At 40.6% G+C, this 23,558-nt stretch overlaps 1 non-coding gene across 1 annotated transcript; it reads left to right on the top strand.

Annotated features, from left to right (window-relative positions):
* Positions 1-650: 650 nt before the first annotated feature.
* TRNAK-UUU (transfer RNA lysine (anticodon UUU)) lies at positions 651-723 on the top strand. The gene has a single exon. It is a non-coding gene; the product is annotated as a tRNA-Lys (tRNA).
* The last annotated feature ends 22,835 nt before the right edge of the window (positions 724-23,558 follow it).

Genomic DNA, 23,558 nt, shown 5'->3' on the forward strand with positions numbered 1-23,558 from the left:
TTTCGTAAGTAACAAACAGACAGACAGACAAGCCGGTAGGCGACATGGGTTGTCGCTATAAAATTGCATACTAACCATACAGTTTTTGACGGATCGGGCTGAAAGTTTTTGACAAAGATGTTATTAAAGCGCGCATAAAAGCGCGGAAGCTGATTTTTGATTTTCGAAAAAGAAAAAAAAATACATAAAAATATTTTTCGGATTTTTTTCAAAAATTTCAAAATCCCATTCCTTGGCAACGGCGGCATCCAGAGCAACGGTGCTCAAAAGCATACTACTAGATCCTGGTATGAACCGACCAGTCAAGTTTCATCAAAACCGGTTGACTCCTGCGGCCTCCAGACCTGTCCATTACATACAAACATACACACAGAAGGAAAACCTGAGAATAACGGAAGTCCAGCGACCACCCAAAAGTGGTGCAAACATAACCTCCTTTGGTGGCGGAGGTAACAAATATAACTTGTGTCTGACAATTTCAGTCTCGGAAAAACGTTGTAATCATTTCCTTTAGGAGAGATTGTATCAACGATTCGATCCGTCAGCAGAGGTTACCGAGTCGCAAATTAGTTCAAATGGTGAAATGCTCGCTGATTCGCACATGCAAGGATTAGCAAGATCAATGTTTGCAAGCACTAAGAATTTCAGAAGCCCGGATAGCTCAGTCGGTAGAGCATCAGACTTTTAATCTGAGGGTCCAGGGTTCAAGTCCCTGTTCGGGCGATCCTTTTTTTTTGGTTTGTTTTTCTAATCCCTTTGGTGAATGTATTGTGTTTAGAGCATGTGCTCTGAGCCGGTAGGAGGTGGCTCGAACCCCCCTGGCCAAAAACTCCCAAAGATTTAACAAAATGGAACATGCTGCTTTCAGGTTTATCAGCGTTTAAAAATGAATGAGCACGAACAAACGACCATCTGTTGGCAGCCATTTTGCTGGCTTTCTGTGTGCCTCCAAATGGTGTCCTCCTGCGTTGAGGGTTGCTCATTATTATGATTATTAAACTCTGATTACATGTTTTTTTTTTGCCACTCCTGCTGACGTCGGGGAACTGCGAGCTTCGTGGCTTCAAGTCTTCTTGTGAAAGCAAGACCATGCGCAAGAATATCACAAACCACAAAGATAACCTTGTTCGTTCGGGCTCAATAAACTACCTGCTTCATCTTTGTTCAGACACAAAAAATACCCAACGAAATCTATGGCAATATCTCGACTTTCTTTGGATTCCTGTCTGGGTCAGGTGCGTTGACCTACCTTCATAGGAAATTTCTTTAGTCCCACTGACACTGCCTTTTGATTGTGATGTCTCAGAAGTTCCGTGACCCCTCCTCGTCTAACCCCGTCTTTTGTTCTCCTGTTTCTTTAACGAAAGGGATTAGATTAGATTAGAGCAGTTTTAGGAAAGAAAAAAAAAGTTTCTTCAAGGTTAATACAATCACCAAGGTTAAACATGAAGCGACCGACTATGATGTCGCTTTAGCGGTGAATTGCCAGTTCTTCGCATTTCAAGTGAAAGCATATGGTCATCTTGGGTTTGTGAATAAGTTTGTAAAAAAAAAAATTTAAACTTTTTTTGCCTTCACATTTGTAAGCACATCAAGCTTGGCCGTTTCTTTCTGTACATTGGATAACAAGTGGAAACAGAGATTCCTCAATGCTGCCACGCATTTGGGTTTAGATAGTCATAACATGAGATACAGAACGACGGGAAGCACGATACAGAATGCGCAATCTGACAAACAAAGGACCAGATGTGGATCCAGAATTTAGAAAAAAATAAATATAAAAAGTAAAAGGGGGTAAAGGTTGAAGTGCATAACAGCTGTGGGACGGTCATTAAAAAACATGGGCAGCAACAATTCTGAGGAGCAATCATTCGATGTCATATATATGTATATAGGATTTAATGGGCTGAACAGTATTATGTGTGCTCACCAGAATAGGAGATCCAAGTTGTCTTTCAGAAAAATACAGGACATTATTCATTGTTCAACATGACATTATTCTAACACACACACACACACACACACACACACACACACACACACACACACACACACAAACACACACACACACACACACACACACACACACACACACACACACACACACACACACACACACACACACACACACACACACACACACACACACACACACACACACACACACACACACGCCAAAACATTATGACCACTGACAGGTGAAGTGAATAACATTGATTATCTTGTGACAATGGCACCTGTCAATGGGGTGGGATATATAAGGCAGCAAGTGAACAGTCAGTTCTTGAAGTTGATGTGTTGGATGCAGGAGAAATGGACAGGAGTAAAGACCTGAGTGACTTTGACAAGGGCCAAATTGTTAGAGCCAGACGACTTGGTCAGAGCATCTCTGAAACGGCAAGGCTTATGCGGCGTTTCCAGTCAGCAGTGGTGAGTATCTACCGACAGAAGGTCTACTTTGGCACAAGTCAAAAAATTTTTAATGGTCGTCACGGGAGGAATGTGTCACAATCCACAGTGCATGACACCCTGCTGCATATGGGGCTATGTAGCCGCAGACCGGTCAGAGTACCCATGATGACCCCTGTTCACCGTCGAAAGCGCCCAGCATGGGCATGCAAGCGTTGGAACTGGACCTTGGAGCAGTGGAAGAAGGTCGCCTGGTCCGATGAGTCGCGTTTTCATTTAGATCACATGGATGGTCGTGCACGTATGTGCTGTTTACCTGGGGAAGTGATGGCACCATGATGCACTGTGGGAAGACGACAAGCCGGTGAAGGGAGTGTGATGCTCTGCTGGGAAACCCTGGGTCCAGCCATTCATGTGGATGTCAATTTGACACGTGTCATTGCATTGACACGTGTCTAAACATCATTGCAGACCATGTACACTCCTTCATGGCAATGGTATTCCCTGATGGCAGTGGCCTCTTTCAGGAGGATAATGCACCCTGCCAAACTGCACACATTGTTCGGGAATGGTTTGAGGAACATGATGAAGTGTTCACGGTGTTGCCCTGGCCTCCAAATTCTCCAGATCGCAATCCGATTGAGCATCTGTGGGATGTGCTGGACCGACAAGTCCGATCCAGGGTGGCTCCACCTCGCAACTTACAGGACTTGAAGGATCTGCTGCTAATGTTTTGGTGCCAGATACCACAGGACACCTTCAGGGGTCTTGTGGAGTCCATGCCTCGGCGGGTCGGCGCTGTTTTGGTAGCACACGGAGGACCAACAGCATATGAGGAAGGTGGTCATAATGTTTTGGCTCATCAGTGTATATATGTATCGCATATACTAGCGTGGATTGACTCGCTACGCTCGCCTCACCACACATTGCTGCAGTTGGACAAACACCACCACATTATGTAAAACACCTCACTCCCATGTTATTAAAAGCACCTCATCATGACATTATTAAAAACACCTCATTGCCATGTTATTAAAAGCACCTCATCATGACATTATTAAAAACACCTCACCACCATGTTATTAAAAACATCTCACTGCCATGTTATTACCAACACCTTACCACCATGTTATTACAAACATCTTACCACCATGTTATTAAAAACACCTCACTGCCATGTTATTAAAAACATCTCACCACCATGTTATTAAAAACACATCACCACAACATTATTAAAAACACCTCATTTCCATATTATTAAAAAAGCCTCATCATGACATTATTAAAAACACATCACCACAACATTATTAAAAACACCTCACCACAACATTATTAAAAACTCACGACCATGGTATTAAAAGCAACTCACTCCCACATTATTAAAAACACATCACCACAACATTATTAAAAACACCTCACCACAACATTATTAAAAACACCTGACCACCATGTTATTAAAAACACCATTCCCATGTTATTAAAAACATCTCATCATGACATTAATAAAAACACCTCATTTCCATGTTATTAAAAACATCTCATCATGACATTATTAAAAACACCTCATTTCCATGTTATTAAAAACATCTCATCATGACATTATTAAAAACACCTCATTTCCATGTTATTAAAAACATCTCATCATGACATTATTAAAAACACCTCATTTCCATGTTATTAAAAACATCTCATCATGACATTATTAAAAACACCTCATTTCCATGTTATTAAAAACATCTCATCATGACATTATTAAAAACACCTCATTTCCATGTTTTTAAAAACACCTCATCATGACATTATTTAATACACCTCACCACAACATTATTAAAAACACCTCACAATGACATTATTAAAAACACCTCACTACCATGTTATTAAAAACACCTTACCATGATATTATTAAAAACACCTCACCACTACATTATTCAAAAAACCTCACCACTACATTATTAAAAATACCTCACTGCCATGTTTTGAAAAACACCTCACCACTACATTATTAAAAACACCTCACCACTACATTATTAAAAACACCTCACTACCATGTTATTAAAAACACCTCACCACTACATTATTCAAAAAACCTCACCACTACATTCTTAAAAACACCTCACTGCCATGTTTTGAAAAACACCTCACCACTACATTATTAAAAACACCTCACCACTACATTATTAAAAACACCTCACCACTACATTATTAAAAACACCTCACCACTACATTATTAAAAACACCTCACCACTACACTATTAAAAACACCTCACCACTACATTATTAAAAACACCTCACCACTACATTATTAAAAACACCTCACCACTACATTATTAAAAACACCTCACCACTTCATTACTAAAAACACCTCACCACTACATGACTAAAAACACCTCACCACTACATTACTAAAAACACCTCACCACTACATTATTAAAAACACCTCACCACTACATTACTAAAAACACCTCACCACTACATTACTAAAAACACATCACCACTACATTACTAAAAACACCTCGCAACTACATGACTAAAAAGAGCTCACCACTACATGACTAAAAATACCTCACCACTACATTACTAAAAACACCTCACCACTACATTACTAAAAACACATCACCACTACATCACTGAAAACACATCACCACTACATGACTAAAAACACCTCACCACTACATGACTAAAAACACCTCACCACTACATTATTAAAACACCTCAACACTCCATTATTAAAAACACCTCACCACTTCATTACTAAAAACACCTCACCACTACATGACTAAAAACACCTCACCACTACATTACTAAAAACACCTCACCACTACATTACTAAAAACACATCACCACTACATCACTAAAAACACCTCACCACTACATGACTAAAAACACCTCACCACTACATGACTAAAAACACCTCACCACTACATTATTAAAAACAACTCAACACTCCATTATTAAAAACACCTCACCACTTCATTACTAAAAACACCTCACCACTACATGACTAAAAACACCTCAGCACTACATTACTAAAAACACCTCACCACTACATTACTAAAAACACCTCACCACTACATTACGAAAAACACCTCACCACTACATGAGTAAAAACACCTCACCACTACATTACTAAAAACACCTCACCACTACATGACTAAAAACACCTCACCACTACATGACTAAAAACACCTCAACACTACATGACTAAATACACCTCACCACTACATGACTAAAAACACCTCACCACTACATTATTAAAAACACCTCAACACTCCATTATTAAAAACACCTCACCACTTCATTACTAAAAACACCTCACCACTACATGACTAAAAACACCTCACCACTACATTACTAAAAACACCTCACCACTACATGACTAAAAACACCTCACCACTACATGACTAAATACACCTCACCACTACATGACTAAAAACACCTCACCACTACATTATTAAAAACACCTCAACACTCCATTATTAAAAACACCTCACCACTTCATTACTAAAAACACCTCACCACTACATGACTAAAAACACCTCACCACTACATTACTAAAAACACCTCACCACTACATGACTAAAAACACCTCACCACTACATGACTAAATACACCTCACCACTACATGACTAAAAACACCTCACCACTACATGACTAAAAACACCTCACCACTACATTATTAAAAACACCTCAACACTCCATTATTAAAAACACCTCACCACTTCATTACTAAAAACACCTCACCACTTCATTACTAAAAACACCTCACCACTACATGACTAAAAACACCTCACCACTACATTACTAAAAACACCTCACCACTACATGACTAAAAACACCTCACCACTACATGACTAAATACACCTCACCACTACATGACTAAAAACACCTCACCACTACATTATTAAAAACACCTCAACACTCCATTATTAAACACACCTCACCACTTCATTACTAAAAACACCTCACCACTACATGACTAAAAACACCTCACCACTACATTACTAAAAACAGCTCACCACTACATTACTAAAAACACCTCACCACTACATTACTAAAACACCTCACCACTACATGACTAAAAACACCTCACCACTACATTACTAAAAACACCTCACCACTACATGACTAAATACACCTCACCACTACATGACTAAAAACACCTCACCACTACATTATTAAAAACACCTCAACACTCCATTATTAAAAACACCTCACCACTTCATTACTAAAAACACCTCACAACTACATGACTAAAAACACCTCACCACTACATTACTAAAAACACCTCACCACTACATGACTAAAAACACCTCACCACTACATGACTAAATACACCTCACCACTACATGACTAAAAACACCTCACCACTACATTATTAAAAACACCTCAACACTCCATTATTACAAACACCTCACCACTTCATTACTAAAAACACCTCACCACTACATGACTAAAAACACCTCACCACTACATTACTAAAAACAGCTCACCACTACATTACTAAAAACACCTCACCACTACATTACTAAAACACCTCACCACTACATGACTAAAAACACCTCACCACTACATGACTAATAACACCTCACCACTACATTATTAAAAAACCTCAACACTCCATTATTAAAAACACCTCACCACTACATTATCAAAAACACCTCACTGCCGTGTTATAAAAACATCTCACCACTACATTATTAAAACACCTCACCGCAACATTATTAAAAACACCTCACTGCAACATTATTAAAAACACATCACTGCCATGTTATTAAAACACCTCACCACAACATTATTCAAAACACCTCACTGCCATGTTCTTACAAACACCTTACCACCATGTTATTAAAAACACCTCACCACAACATTATTCAAAACACCTCACCTCTATGTTATTAAAAACACCTCACTGCCATGTTCTTCCAAACACCTTACCACCATGTAATAAAAACACCTCACCACCATGTTATTAAAAACACCTCACTGCCATGTTATTAAAAACACCTCACCACCATGTTATTAAAAACACCTCACCACAACATTATTAATAACACTCACCGCCATGTTATTAAAAACACCTAACCACAACATTATTAATAACACCTCACTGCCATGTTATTAAAAACACCTCACCTCTATGTTATTAAAAACACCTCACAACCATGTTATTATAAACACCTCACAACCATGTTATTAAAAACACCTCACCACTACATTATTAACACCTCACTGCCATGTTATAAAAAACACCTTACCACAACATTATTAAAAACACCTCACCACCATGTTATTAAAAACACCTTACTGCCATGTTATTACCAACACCTTACCACAACATTATTAATAACACCTCACCGCCATGTTATTAAAAACACCTCACCACCATGTTATTAAAAACACCTCACCACCATGTTATTAAAAACACCTCACCACCATGTTATTAAAAACACCTCACTGCCATGTTATTAAAAACACCTCATCACAACATTATTAATAACACCTCACTGCCATGTTATAAAAAACACCTCACCACAACATTATTAAAAACACCTCACCACCATGTTATTAAAAACACCACACCTCCATGTTATTAAAAACACCTCACTGCCATTTTCTTAAAAACACCTCACCACAACGTTATTAAAAACACCTCACTGCCATTTTATTAAAAACACCTCACCACTACATTATTATAAACACCTTACCCCCATGTTATTTAAAACACCTCACCACTACATTATTATAAACACCTGACCGCCATGTTATTAAAAACACCACACCTCCATGTTATTAAAAACACCTCACCACCATGTTATTATAAACACCTCACCGCCATGTTATTAAAAACACCTCACCGCCATGTTATTAAAAACACCTCATCGCCATGTTATTAATAACACCTCACCGCCATGTTATTATAAACACCTCACCGCCATGTTATTAAAAACACCTCACCGCCATGTTATTAAAAACACCTCATCGCCATGTTATTAATAACACCTCACCGCCATGTTATAAAAAACACCTCACCACCATGTTATTAAAAACACCTCACCTCCATGTTATTAAAAACACCTCACCACCATGTTATTATAAACACCTCACTGCCATGTTATTAAAAACACCTCACCGCCATGTTATTAAAAACACCTCATCGCCATGTTATTAATAACACCTCATCGCCATGTTATTATAAACACCTCACCGCCATGTTATTAAAAACACCTCACCGCCATGTTATTAAAAACACCTCATCGCCATGTTATTAATAACACCTCACCGCCATGTTATAAAAAACACCTCACCACCATGTTATTAAAAACACCTCACCTCCATGTTATTAAAAACACCTCACCGCCATGTTATTAAAAACACCTCACCACAACATTATTAATAACACTTCACTGCCATGTTATTAAAAACACCACACCTCCATGTTATTAAAAACACCTCACTGCCATTTTCTTAAAAACACCTCACCACAACGTTATTAAAAACACCTCACTGCCATTTTCTTAAAAACACCTCACCACAACGTTATTAAAAACACCTCACTGCCATTTTATTAAAAACACCTCACCACTACATTATTATAAAGACCTTACCGCCATGTTATTAAAAACACCTCACCACTACTTTATTATAAACACCTGACCGCCATGTTATTAACAACACCTCACCACAACATTATTATAAACACCTGACCACCATGTTATTAAAAACACCTCACCACAAAGTTATTATAAACACCTTTCCGCCATTTTATTAAAAACACCTCACCACTACATTATTATAAACACCTGACCGCCATGTTATTAAAAACACCTCACCACAACGTTATTATAAACACCTTTCCGCCATGTTATTAAAAACACCTCACCACTACATTATTATAAACACCTGACCGCCATGTTATTCAAAACACCTCACCACTACATTATTATAAACACCTTACCACCATGTTATTAAAAACACCTCACCACAACATTATTATAACCACCTGACCGCCAAGTTATTAAAAACACCTCACCACAACATTATTATAACCACCTGACCGCCATGTTATTAAAAACACCTCACCACAACATTATTATAAACACCTTTCCGCCATGTTATTAAAAACACCTCACCACAACATTATTATAACCACCTGACCGCCATGTTATTAAAAACACCTCACCACAACATTATTATAACCACCTGACCGCCATGTTATTAAAAACACCTCACCACAACGTTATTATAAACACCTTTCCGCCATTTTATTAAAAACCCCTCACCACTACATTATTTTCAACACCTTACCGCCATGTTATTCAAAACACCTCACCACTACATTATTATAAACACCTTACCGCCATGTTATTCAAAACACCTCACCACAACATTATTGTAACCACCTGACCGCCATGTTATTAAAAACACCTCACCACAACATTATTATGAACACCTTTCCGCCATTTTATTAAAAATCCCTCACCACTACATTATTTTCAACACCTTACCGCCATTTTATTCAAAACACCTCACCACTACATTATTATAAACACCTTACCGCCATGTGATTCAAAACACCTCACCACAACATTATTATAACCACCTGACCGCCATGTTATTCAAAACACCTCACCACTACATTATTATAAACACCTGACCGCCATGTTATTAAAAACACCTCACCACAACATTATAATAAACACCTGACTGCCATGTTATTAAAAACACCTCACCACAACATTATTATAAACACCTGACCGCCATGTTATTATAAACACCTTTCCGCCATGTTATTAAAAACACCTCACCACTACATTATTATAAACACCTCACCACAACATTATTATAAACACCTTACCGCCATGTTATTAAAAACACCTCACCACAAAATTATTTTAAAAACCTCCACCATTTTATTCAAAACACCTCACCGCAAAATTATTAAAAACACCTCACCGCTATGTTCTTAAAAACATCTTGCCGCCACGTTATTAATAACACCTCACCGCGACATAATTAACTTGGAGGGCACTTGGAGAGCGCATGCCTCCGCCACGTAATTCCTGATCCATGAGAACATGTCGGGCCTATTACATTTTTGGAAATATCATGCCATGTATCATTTTTGGCCCAATCTCTCAATGGTGAATAATCACTAAAAAAATCAGATCCAGATCCGGATTCATATCTTTCCAAAAATAAAACCAAGTTGTCGTGGTTACACACCCAACCTCTCCACCAAGTTTCATCCGAATCCGTTCCCAACTTTTTGAGATATTGTGCGATATATTAGTGCCATATTATATTATATGTTAGTATAATATATAATATATATGGATGTTATATTATATGCCATGTTATATTATATATTAGGGATATATTAGTGGGATATCTGGGCCCCATCACTGTATGCTAATGGTGAAGAATCACTGAAAAAAAATTATAAGGGCACTTGGTAGAAACCAGACCCCTGCCACGTAATGCCTCATGCATGAGAACAAATTGGGTCCAATATATTTTTGAAATATCATGCGACGCAGTACTACTGTACATCGTTTTTGGCCCTTTCAATGGTGAAGAATCACTTTAGAAATTAAATAATTATCGTATACAGATCTGGATTCAGATCTTCACCAAAATCAAATCAATTCGTCCATTTGACACACCCAATCTCAAGTTTTGTCCTAATCCGTCCACAACTTTTTTTTAGATATTGTGATATATATCATTTTTAGCCCTATCTCTCAAGGGTGAAGAATCACTTAAAAAATCCTAGTCGTTGGATTTGGATCCGGATCTTCACCAAAATTTCATCAATTCTTCCTTGTCACACTCCCAACGTGTCCACCTTGTTTTGTCCGCATCCGTCCACAACTTTTTTTTAGATATTGTGATATATATCATTTTTAGCCCTATCTCTCAAGGGTGAAGAATCACTTAAAAAATCCTAGTCGTTGGATTTGGATCCGGATCTTCACCAAAATTTCATCAATTCTTCCTTGTCACACTCCCAACGTGTCCACCTTGTTTTGTCCGCATCCATTCACAACTTTTTGAGACGTCATGCTATATATCATTTTTAGCCCTATCTCTCAAGGGTGAAGAATCACTTAAAAAATCCTAGTCGTTGGATTTGGATCCGGATCTTCACCAAAATTTCATCAATTCTTCCTTGTCACACTCCCAACATGTCCACCTTGTTTTGTCCGCATCCATTCACAACTTTTTGAGACGTCATGCGATATATCGTTTTTGGCCCGATCTGTCAATGATGAAGAAAATCACTTAAAAAATTCTAGTAGTCGGATCCGGATCCAGATCTTCACCAAAATCTAATCAGTTCGTCCCTGTCACACACTGAGCCTGTCCACAAAATGCAAACAACTCAGTATAATCATTGCCAAGAAACTGCTTCGGCAGTACTAAACCTGCCTTCACCACTGAGAGTAGATGGAGGTTATGTTTTCACCCCTGCTTGTTTGTCTGTCTGCCTCTGAACAGGTATCTCAAAGCGTTGTGGACGGATTCGGAAGAAACTTGGTGGACAGGTTGGGTGTGTGACAAGGAAGAATTGTTTCGATTTTGGTGAATATCCAGACACTATAATTTTTTAAAGTTTCACCATCGAGAGATACGGCCAAAAACGATATATATATATATATATATATATATATATATATATATATATATATATATATATATATATATATATACATATAATATCTCAAAAATTTCATGTATTTTTCATGAATAATTAAATTTTCTGAAACAATTTCATGAATAATTTCATGTATTTTTTTTTCTGAAAGACCCCATGAACCCTCAACTGTGGCGAGTTCACATAATACTGCACAGTACATTAAATCCTTTCTTGTTCTCCAGGGCAGATTCTGGTGAGTGATTTGCATTCAACTTTCATAAGAACTTCAGGATTCATAGTTCATGCTGTTCATTAATTATATCATGGAGAAGCAATTGATTAACCCCAATTGAAGCAATTGCCTGCCCCCTGCTGGATATTTAGCCGATCAACAAGAAGACACGTCCTTCGCTGCTCACGGTGTACTTGTTTTTACTGCCATCTACTGAGCATTCTTTCTATTGCATAAAGGGATTTTTTTTCTTGACAGAAGGTGTTTCACATCATCACGTGTCTATCATGTGTACCATGCTCCATCACAAGATTTGTAACCCTGTTCTGCAATCATGTATGACAAGTTGTGGAATCTTGACTGTCATTTTCTTAACCCAAGCAATGTCACCACTTAAAATAGAGAAGTTTACCACAACTCTGTCGAGTTTATTGTAAAAACTATAGGAAGAGGCTGCACAGGTAAACCAAGAGCCAGGAGGAGGTCATTGGGTCTATTGTAGCAGTCCAGTTTCCACACCACATTGATGTCGGTGTTCCGCATGGCTCTGTGTGGTTGGGAGCAACACTCGCCGTTCCTTTTGTATATTCATGATATATCTGATAAAATTCTCTCGCAGATATCAAATGCTCATTTTACCCTATTCGCTTTAACACTTAAAATGAGGATGGTGTGAAGGTATGCACCCTTTACCTCTAAAGCTGAAGCTGTCTAGTCTGGGTTCGAATTCTGACTGAGCTATAAACTGTTGTCTTGGTGTTTCAGAGGCAGGGTGATTACCCCTGACACTGAAGGTGGATGGAGGTTGTTTTCACTCCTGTCTGTCTGTCTGTCTGTCTATCTTTTTGTGAGCAGGATATGTCAAATAGTTTTTGAGTGATTTGTAAAAAAACTTTATGGACAGGTTGGGTGTGTGACAAAGACATATTTATTCGATTTTGGTGAAGATCTGGATCTGATTTGTTTGTGTATTTGTTTATGTGTTTGTTTGTTTGTGAGCAGGATATGTCAAAAAGTTATTGACGGATTTGGACGAAACTTGATGGACAGGTTGGTTGTGTGACAAGGAAGAATAGATTAGATTAGAGGGCATTCCAGGCCATCCGTGCAGGTGTATCGTTGTCGGCACATCTACGGTGTGAAATGCGCTGCGGAACATTCTTGGAAATGCACTTTATAATTTTTGACATTTTTGAAAGATATTTTATTGATCACAACCGATCATACTGTATGCGATCGCATTCGAAGCTGACAACACACTCTCGTGACGTCTGTTGTGATGACCTTTTCTGCCAACACAAATGGCACCAATGTAAACTACAACGGGCGCATATCTCCGCTTTACCGGGCTGAAGAGTTTACGTTTGGTATCTCACTGATAGGCCAGATCTGTATCCGGACATTAACGAACATCCAATTGGCTTGCTTTTGTTACCTACTCAACTTATCCCTCAAGTTTTGTCATCATCTGTTCACAACATTTTTGAAATTTTATGCTATATGTCGTTTTTGGCACCATATCTCAATGGTGAAGAATTACTTTAAAAATTACAGTATACAGATCCAGATATTCGCCAAAACTGAATACATTCTTCCTTGTCACACACCGAACCTGCCCATCAAGTTTTGTTATAATCCGTCAATAACTTTTTGACATATCCTGCTCATAATCAAACAAACACAGAAACAAAGCAGAGCCAGATCTTCACCAAAATTGAATAAATTCTTCCTTGTCACACACCGAACCTGCCCATCAAGTTTCGTTATAATCCGTTCATAACTTTTTGACATATCCTGCTGTACAGTATATTGTTCTGGGCCCCATCTCTCAATGGGGAATCGTCACTTTAACAATTCTAGTATCTGGATCCGCATCTTCATCAAAACTTAATCAATTCGTCCTTGTCACACACACACAACATGTCCACGAAATCTTGCCCTAATGGGTCTGTAAGTTTTTGAGATATCTTGCTCACAGACAAACTAACAGACAGACAGGGGTGAAACCGAAATGTCTGTCCACCTTCGGTGGCAGAGATAACAATGGCCGCACACAACAGAAAGGGGGGAAATCTCTTGGACCCAACGGCAGCCAGACAGGTGAGATTGAGAGAAAGGAAGAAGGGAAGAGAAGGGCCACAGTAGAAGATGTAAGGGCTGCCCAGATAGGAGAAAAAAGAGGAACAAGAGGGACATCGTGGGTAAAGGGGGCATGGAGAAATTAAAAGAGGGACAGAGATAAATATCAAACAGGACATCAGAAGATATACCAGAGATAGCGAGGAGATTATAAATAGCACGACAACAGATAAAGGGTGGAGAAGAGGATGCTGGAGGATGTGTTGGGGTGATCAGGTGTGATGTGTGCACGGCCCCACAGGAACTTGTGGAGAGGCATGATCTGCCGGATGTAGTTGGCGATTGCCACGCAGTATGTGGACACACCCAGGAATGGTGTAAACAGGGAGCAGGTCCAGGTAATACAAGTCTGGACGGGGGCTCTTCTCGAGGGTGTGTGTGCCTGATTGTGTGTGGAGTGGAGTGAAGTCTGTGTGCGAGCTGCCTGTGCCAAAGCCCGATGCTGCACTAATACGGGTGTGCGCGACCGACATCGAACTGCATTATTTGCGATGCATGCAGTTCGGTGCCCGGCAAGCTGCTGGCATGGGAGGTCGACGTCGCACTGCCTATGTGTGCCGGCATGAGTGAGGATGCATGCAAGGGCATGAGTGTGGTGAGTGTAACTTGTGTGAAGAGTGGCATTAGAATGGGAGGCTCCATTAGAGATTGACTGGCCAGGGATAGGACCAGAGTGGCTCCACACTGAGGCTACAATTCTGAGAAAATATAGGGAGCCTTGGAGAAATAAGGGATGTATGAAGAATGAGTGCTGGGGGAGGACATGCAGGTGGACAAGATGAATACAGAAGTGACATCTGAGGAAGGAAAAACCGCAAACCTGGAAAGATTTGGGATTATGCTGGTTTAACGAGGGTAGAAAACATCATGGTTTAGGATTGGGGATGATCTGAGATGGTGGTGAACAGCTGACTTGAAGACCTGGAGCGAAGAATGACATTGAAAATGATGTGGAAGTTGGTTCCACAGGCAAGAAAACAGAGGAATAAATTAGTGGAGGTGAGTAGTGATTCTGGATTTTGGTAGTTTCACCAGAAGGGGGATTATGGTGGACCATGTGTGCCCTGTAAATACCTGGGGTGAGTAGGGACAGAGCATGGAGGGGGCAGAGGGTGCAAGACCAGAAAGGAGGTGGTGGAAGACCTATCTGCGATGTGAAAGTTATAGACCCATAGACTCAGCTTAATTGCACAACATTCCAATGATCTTGAAGGCCTTCTTTCCCAGGCCATCAATCCGAGCAAGGTGTGAGGCAGGGGTGCCAGTTCAAAGGAGAGAGCAGTACTTCATGAAGCTGCAGACGAAAGCCTTGTAGGTGGATCGGAGTTCAGGTGTGCCAAGGAAGGACATTGTACGACGGAGGATGCCCAGTCGGTGGCTGGCTTTGGAGGCCAACTTTGAAATGTGGTTTGCCCAAGAAAGATCATGGCTGATCATGAGACCCAGCAGTTTGAATGACTGAACTTCCTCAAGAGGACTGTTAAGAAAGTAGACAGGAGGGTTTTGACAGACGGTCCTTTCAGAGAGAGACAGTGAGAGTGTGAGATTTGTCAAGAATGAAAGACATATACCCAGCGTTTGACCAGCTTGTGATTCCTTTCAAGGACTGAAGCGAGGGAAGAGGCTGCTGCCTACCTGTCTGGAGGATAAGGGATGTCACGGCACAGGGTGGATTCATCAGCAAATAGAAAAAGAGGATTTTTTAGTCAGAGAAATCGTCGATGAAGATGAAAAAGAAAAAAAAGCTGTTGTTTCTTTGTTTTTCCACAAAAGTACAATCATTTGTCCAGATCCAGAGCTTCTCGAAGTAAAATTACCAACTATAAGATGAAGGTATGCCTGATGTTGGCATAATGGTGAGGGTGGTGGGCTTGGGATCCTCGAGTCCTGAGTTCCAATTCTGCTCAGCCGTTGAATTAATACCAGGTGGGGTGGACTCAGCCCATCCTTCTGAGGTTGGCAAAATGAGTACCAGCTTGCTGGGATGATCGAGCCATTGGAGTATCCTGTGCTGGAGTGGTGAACCACCCAAGATTATGCCCAATAGCCCAGGAACAGGAGACCGCCTTGGCAGCACCGACACTCTGTATCGAGAATAGTCCCAATGGGTTTGGATTTCGAAGATGAAGGTCGGATTGAGGATGAAAAAAAAATTAACAGTTAATCTTTATACAGTAATAAAAATTAAGGGACTGGTGTGTTTGTGGGTTTGTTGTGCTACTCCTCCTATAGTTATGGGCCAATTACATCCACACTTGCGACAGAGGATCAGCATCACCCCAATTAATATCTCGGGGTGTTTTAAAAAAATCTTTGCCAGTGGTTTTGGGCAGGGGAGGTGAGGGGGGAATGCAAATTTTCTGTGGAAATGTGTATCATGCAGCGCCGCCTCCAGGTGGAAGAGGGTATTACAAGTGTCCACCATTTATAGTATTCCGATCCCCACGTTTTCCAGTACAGTGAAGTGTTTTTAATCATAAGCAGAAGTTATGTTTTTGCTTCATGTACGTAACACGGGTTATTGTTTTTTTTCGGGAGCGATTGAGGCAGTCGTCAGTTGCCTATACACCGCCCAAATAAAGGTATGTGTCAGAATAACGTTTTGTATGCTTGGAACAAGATCACCCTGAGGGTGGGGGACTCTGATAGTTGTGTAATTTCCTCTTGGGACATGGAGTCAATGAAACAATTTGTGTTTGATAATTTCCGTCTTAAAAAAAAAACTTTATATTCAAATGAGAATTCATTTCGGAGAGAAATTCGTTCAAATGGCGAAATTCCCGCTCAATTAGCATATGCAAGAGGTGGGAAGATGAACGTCAATTAACATATGCAAGAGATGGGAAGATGGATATTCAATTAGTATATGCAAGAGATGGGAAGATGGACATTCAATTAGTATATGGAAGAGGTGGGAAGATGGACATTCAATTAGTATATGGAAGAGGTGGGAAGATGGACATTCAATTAGTATATGGAAGAGGTGGGAAGATGGACATTCAATTAGTATATGGAAGAGGTGGGAAGATGAACGTCAATTAACATATGCAAGAGGTGGCAAGATGGACATTCAATTAGTATATGGAAGAGGTGGGAAGATGGACATTCAATAAGTATATGGAAGAGGTGGGAAGATGAACGTCAATTAACATATGCAAGAGGTGGCAAGATGGACATTCAATTAGTATATGGAAGAGGTGGGAAGATGGACATTCAATTAGTATATGGAAGAGGTGGGAAGATGGACATTCAATTAGTATATGGAAGAGGTGGGAAGATGGACATTCAATAAGTATATGGAAGAGGTGGGAAGATGAACGTCAATTAACATATGCAAGAGGTGGCAAGATGGACATTCAATTAGTATATGGAAGAGGTGGGAAGATGGACATTCAATTAGTATATGGAAGAGGTGGGAAGATGGACATTCAATTAGTATATGGAAGAGGTGGGAAGATGGACATTCAATAAGTATATGGAAGAGGTGGGAAGATGAACGTCAATTAACATATGCAAGAGGTGGCAAGATGGACATTCAATTAGTATATGGAAGAGGTGGGAAGATGGACATTCAATAAGTATATGGAAGAGGTGGGAAGATGAACGTCAATTAACATATGCAAGAGGTGGGAAGATGGACATTCAATTAGTATATGGAAGAGGTGGGAAGATGGACATTCAATTAGTATATGGAAGAGGTGGGAAGATGGACATTCAATTAGTATATGGAAGAGGTGGGAAGATGGACATTCAATAAGTATATGGAAGAGGTGGGAAGATGAACGTCAATTAACATATGCAAGAGGTGGCAAGATGGACATTCAATTAGTATATGGAAGAGGTGGGAAGATGGACATTCAATTAGTATATGGAAGAGGTGGGAAGATGAACGTCAATTAACATATGCAAGAGGTGGCAAGATTGACATTCAATTAGTATATGGAAGAGGTGGGAAGATGGACATTCAATTAGTATATGGAAGAGGTGGGAAGATGGACATTCAATAAGTATATGGAAGAGGTGGGAAGATGAACGTCAATTAACATATGCAAGAGGTGGCAAGATGGACATTCAATTAGTATATGGAAGAGGTGGGAAGATGGACATTCAATGAGTATATGGAAGAGGTGGGAAGATGGACATTCAATAAGTATATGGAAGAGGTGGGGAGATGAACGTCAATTAACATATGCAAGAGGTGGCAAGATGGACATTCAATTAGTATATGGAAGAGGTGGCAAGATGGACATTCAATTAGTATATGGAAGAGGTGGGAAGATGAACGTCAATTAACATATGCAAGAGGTGGCAAGATTGACATTCAATTAGTATATGGAAGAGGTGGGAAGATGGACATTCAATAAGTATATGGAAGAGGTGGGAAGATGAACGTCAATTAACATATGCAAGAGGTGGCAAGATGGACATTCAATTAGTATATGGAAGAGGTGGGAAGATGAACGTCAATTAACATATGCAAGAGGTGGCAAGATTGACATTCAATTAGTATATGGAAGAGGTGGGAAGATGGACATTCAATAAGTATATGGAAGAGGTGGGAAGATGAACGTCAATTAACATATGCAAGAGGTGGCAAGATTGACATTCAATTAGTATATGGAAGAGGTGGGAAGATGGACATTCAATTAGTATATGGAAGAGGTGGGAAGATGAACGTTCTCAGCGACAAAGTACTTTTGGAGCCTGGATAGCTCAGTCGGTAGAGCATAAGACTTTTAATCTGAGGGTCTAGGATACAAGTCCCTGCTCCGGCGATACTTTTTTTTAGATCCTCGTGGAGGATCTCTAAGTCTTACTCACGTTGTTGTTCTTGTGGACTTTTTTCTTTCACAGCCTACAGTTTTCATCGAACTTCCTGAAACTTGACATTTTTATGTAAAAATACCCTGCGGAGACAGTAACCATCTCCGATTTTGAAAATTCCTCATAGAGAAAAAGTTATGACGTCAAAATATCTCCGCTAATGGAAATCACCTAAAAAATTATCTCCGAAACTAGGCAAGCTTTTTGAATTCTGTTTGCGGGAATCGAACAGGGCATTGGCAGAGATGAATTACCGCACATATGAAAATCACTATGACGTCATATCAATTTTTATGACGTCATTCCTATTTTTTGACATTTTTTGTTTCACAACCCAGAGTTTTCATCGGATCTTCGTGAAACTTGCCATGTATATGCAGAAAGCCCACGCACAGGCAGTAACCATCTCCGATTTTGGAAATTCTTCCTAGAAAAAAAGTTGACGTCATAATATCGCCGCTAATGGAAATCGCCTATACCATTATCTCGAAACAAGGCAAGCTGTTTGAATTTTGTTTGCGGGAATCAAGCCGGGCATTAGCATAGATAATTTATCGCAAACCTGATGCATCACAATGACGTGATATTCGTTTTTATGACGTCATCATTAAGAGGAAGAGGATCTTAGCTCATTTGAGCTTGTTTTTTTAAAGCAGTCGGTGATGTACTTTATGTTAAGAGCGTCCTCTCCGAGGTGGAGTGGATGGCGGGTCGAACCTCGACCGAGATTACGATCACGACATCCTCCCAAAGACTCAACAGTCCGTGTTGCTTCATTGCTTGACGTTTGGCATTGAAAAAGGATGTAGCACGAATAAACAACCATAGGTTGGCAGCCATTGTGCATTTTCCTCATTGTGTCCTCCTATTTTGAAGTTCTTCATCGTAAGGCAATTAATCATCATGATTTATATTATTGTTGCTAAATTCCCGTTTATAGTACTTTTCTTTTTTCTTAGAAACTGAAGACAAGGTGTAATGTTGTACTTGTGCGTTCACAACTATTATGAATTTAGGTATGTCGAATCATTGTGGATGCTTCGTTGGAAGATTTTGAGCTGGCAGTCAGTCATCCATCCAGGATCGCCTAGACGTGGGCCGACTCCTCCCTGAGCTGTCTGTCCAAGGTTGAAGTCCCAGCTCAGCAATAAATTCTCACCCAGGGGTGTATTCAGTGAGCAATTGGGTTGCTCCTGCTTTCCAAGCCAGTCGTTGCGTATTAACCGCTTTGCAAGCCGCTCGCCTCGCCACTTGGCAAGTGAAGCAAGTGATTGAGAGGTGCTCCGTTATGCTGGCAAAAATGGCCATCGTAGTCGGATTCAAAACGATAGTATTGTGACGTAACCAAGTTTGAATGTAAAATGTATATTTATGCTCCGCCCATGTCCTTCCTCATGCATATTTATGCTCCGCCCATGTCTTGCTTCATGCATATTTATGCTCCGCCCATGTCTTGCCTCATGCATATTTATGCTCCGCCCATGTCTTGCCTCATGCATATTTATGCTCCGCCCATGTCTTGCCTCATGCATATTTATGCTCCGCCCATGTCTTTCCTCATGCATATTTATGCTCCGCCCATGTCTTGCCTCATGCATATTTATGCTCCGCCCATGTCTTGCCTCATGCATATTTATGCTCCGCCCATGTCTTTCCTCATGCATATTTGTGCTCCGCCCATGTCTTTACTCATGCATATTTATGCTCCACCCATATCTTTCCTCATGCATATTTGTGCTCCGCCCATGTCTTTCCTCATGCATATTTATGCTCCACCCATGTCTTGCCTCATGCATATTTATGCTCCGCCCATGTCTTGCCTCATGCATATTTATGCTCCACTCATGTCTTTCCTCATGCCTATCTATGCTCCACCCATATCTTTCCTCATGCATATTTATGCTCCACCCATATCTTGCCTCATGCATATTTGTGCTCCGCCCATGTCTTTCCTCATGCATATTTATGCTCCACCCATGTCTTGCCTCATGCATATTTATGCTCCACTCATGTCTTTCCTCATGCATATTTATGCTCCGCCCATGTCTTTCCTCATGCATATTTATGCTCCGCCCATGTCTTGCCTCATGCCTATCTATGCTCCACCCATATCTTGCCTCATGCATATTTATCCTCCGCCCATGTCTTGCCTCATGCATATTTATGCTCCGCCCATGTCCTTCCTCATGCATATTTGTGCTCCGCCCATGTCTTTCCTCATGCATATTTATGCTCCACCCATGTCTTTCCTCATGCATATTTATGCTCCACCCATGTCTTGCCTCATGCATATTTATGCTCCACCCATGTCTTGCCTCATGCATATTTATGCTCCGCCCATGTCTTGCCTCATGTATATTTATGCTCCACCCATGTCTTTCCTCATGCATATTTATGCTCCACCCATATCTTTCCTCATGCATATTTGTGCTCCGCCCATGTCTTTCCTCATGCATATTTGTGCTCCGCCCATGTCTTTCCTCATGCATATTTATGCTCCGCCCATGTCTTTCCTCATGCATATTTATGCTCCGCTCATGTCTTTCCTCATGCATATTTATGCTCCACCCATATCTTGCCTCATGCATATTTATGCTCCGCCCATGTCTTGCCTCATGCATATTTATGCTCCGCCCATGTCCTTCCTCATGCATATTTGTGCTCCGCCCATGTCTTTCCTCATGCATATTTATGCTCCACCCATATCTTTCCTCATGCATATTTGTGCTCCGCCCATGTCTTTCCTCATGCATATTTATGCTCCACCCATGTCTTGCCTCATGCATATTTATGCTCCGCCCATGTCTTTCCTCATGCATATTTATGCTCCACCCATATCTTTCCTCATGCATATTTGTGCTCCGCCCATGTCTTTCCTCATGCATATTTATGCTCCGCCCATGTCTTTCCTCATGCATATTTATGCTCCGCCCATGTCTTGCCTCATGCATATTTATGCTCCGCCCATGTCTTGCCTCATGCATATTTATGCTCCACTCATGTCTTTCCTCATGCATATTTATGCTCCACTCATGTCTTTCCTCATGCATATTTATGCTCCGCCCATGTCTTGCCTCATGCATATTTATGCTCCACCCATGTCTTGCCTCATGCATATTTATGCTCCACTCATGTCTTTCCTCATGCATATTTATGCTCCGCCCATGTCTTGCCTCATGCCTATCTATGCTCCACCCATATCTTGCCTCATGCATATTTATGCTCCGCCCATGTCTTGCCTCATGCATGTTTATGCTCCGCCCATGTCCTTCCTCATGCATATTTGTGCTCCGCCCATGTCTTTCCTCATGCATATTTATGCTCCACCCATATCTTTCCTCATGCATATTTGTGCTCCGCCCATGTCTTTCCTCATGCATATTTATGCTCCACCCATGTCTTGCCTCCGGCATATTTGTGCTCCGCCCATGTCTTTCCTCATGCATATTTATGCTCCACGCATGTCTTGCCTCTAGCATATTTATCCTCCGCCCATGTCTTTCCTCATGCATATTTGTGCTCCGCCCATGTCTTTCCTCATGCATATTTATGCTCCGCCCATGTCTTTCCTCATGCATATTTATGCTCCACCCATATCTTTCCTCATGCATATTTGTGCTCCGCCCATGTCTTTCCTCATGCATATTTATGCTCCGCCCATGTCTTTCCTCATGCATATTTATGCTCCGCCCATGTCTTTCCTCATGCATATTTATGCTCCGCCCATGTCTTTCCTCATGCATATTTATGCTCCGCTCATGTCTTTCCTCATGCATATTTATGCTCCGCCCATATCTTTCCTCATGCATATTTGTGCTCCGCCCATGTCTTTCCTCATGCATATTTATGCTCCACCCATGTCTTGCCTCATGCATATTTATGCTCCACTCATGTCTTTCCTCATGCATATTTATGCTCCGCCCATGTCTTGCCTCATGCCTATCTATGCTCCACCCATATCTTGCCTCATGCATATTTATGCTCCGCCCATGTCTTGCCTCATGCATGTTTATGCTCCGCCCATGTCCTTCCTCATGCATATTTGTGCTCCGCCCATGTCTTTCCTCATGCATATTTATGCTCCACCCATATCTTTCCTCATGCATATTTGTGCTCCGCCCATGTCTTTCCTCATGCATATTTATGCTCCACCCATGTCTTGCCTCCGGCATATTTGTGCTCCGCCCATGTCTTTCCTCATGCATATTTATGCTCCACCCATGTCTTGCCTCTGGCATATTTATGCTCCGCCCATGTCTTTCCTCATGCATATTTGTGCTCCGCCCATGTCTTTCCTCATGCATATTTATGCTCCGC

The sequence above is a fragment of the Eptatretus burgeri genome, chromosome 8 (genome assembly GCF_056783735.1).
Source record: "Eptatretus burgeri isolate ZD-2024b chromosome 8, Ebu_testis_v1, whole genome shotgun sequence".
NCBI classification, from domain to species: Eukaryota; Metazoa; Chordata; class Myxini; order Myxiniformes; family Myxinidae; genus Eptatretus; species Eptatretus burgeri.